Raw genomic sequence first — 1,336 nt, forward strand, 5'->3', positions numbered from 1 at the left:
ATTTTAGTTTCATTTTATTCACAGGAATTACAAAAGACAAAGATAAATTGAAAAAAAAATTCTTTTGACTCCACCCCTTTTTAAACTCCCCCGCTTTTTGACTCCGCCCACACAAGCCCCACCCACGCAAACTCCACCCACAAGAGCCACATTCACACAGCCCCAACCAAGCAAACATCACCCACGCCATCCACACTCACAAAAGCCACATCCACACAAGCCCCACCCACATAAGCAACATCCACGTAAACCCCACCCACATAAGCCACATCCACATCCATCATATCCACATAATTGGTGATTAGTTTATTAGTTCCCACACACAACATGTTTATTTAATCAAATATATTCGTCCACCCACACAAGCCACATCCACACAAGCCCCACCCACACAAGCTCCAACAACACAAGCTCCACCCACTCAAGCCCCACCCACTCACACAAGCCCCACCCACACAAGCTCCACCCACACAAGCCTCACCCACACAAGCTCCACCCACACAAGCCTCACCCACACAAGCTCCACCCACACAAGCCACACCCCCCGTGTGCACCCACCTTTGACCCACTACCCTTCTCAACCCACCCCCCATCATCCCCCCACGCACACGGGGAGTGGAGGGAGAGGGATGAGGGGGGTGGTGGGTCGTTGGGGGAGCACACCGACCCCCCAACCCTCACCCTCCCCTAACCATTCCTCCCCTTTACATCTCCTTTATTCTTTTCTTGTAATTCAAAATCTGCTAATTATAAGGAAAGCACTTATAATCAAACAAAAGTAATAACATTGAACAAAATCTTCTTTCGTAGCAGTCTGATGGTTTGTTTTGGTTTTGAAACTCAATCACCATATTCTGTTCAAAACAAAGAACAATTAGGGTATATAAAGATGATTATATTTTGATATTAATAATATAATAAATATAACATTTACCTCCAGAAGATAGAGTGTCGTGTCAGATTCCTCCAGAAGATTAAGTTGTGTGTTTGGTTCATCCAGACAGGTGTTTATACTGAAATAATAATAATAATAATAATAATAATAATAATAATAATAATGAGTCAAAGACACACACACACACACACACACACACACACACACACACACACACACACACACACACACACACGCACGCACAAACATAAACACACAAACACACAGGCACAAACACAAATACACACATGCTCACACATGTACACACACACACACACACACACACACACACACACACACACACACACACACACACACACACACACACACACACACACACACACACACGCAGAGATATAGACAGAGGGGAGAGACAAAAACATAAAGAGATACAGAGAGACA

At 44.2% G+C, this 1,336-nt stretch overlaps 1 long non-coding RNA gene across 1 annotated transcript in view; it reads right to left on the reverse strand.

Annotated features, from left to right (window-relative positions):
- Nucleotides 1-719: 719 nt before the first annotated feature.
- LOC147024371 (uncharacterized) overlaps nt 720-1,336 on the reverse strand; it is a 27,821-nt gene continuing 27,204 nt past the window's right edge. The window contains exon 5 of the long non-coding RNA XR_015058820.1: nt 720-1,013. This is a non-coding gene — a long non-coding RNA (uncharacterized LOC147024371). The remainder of the gene's footprint in view (nt 1,014-1,336) is intronic.

The sequence above is a fragment of the Eptatretus burgeri genome, chromosome 6 (genome assembly GCF_056783735.1).
Source record: "Eptatretus burgeri isolate ZD-2024b chromosome 6, Ebu_testis_v1, whole genome shotgun sequence".
NCBI lineage: Eukaryota > Metazoa > Chordata > Myxini > Myxiniformes > Myxinidae > Eptatretus > Eptatretus burgeri.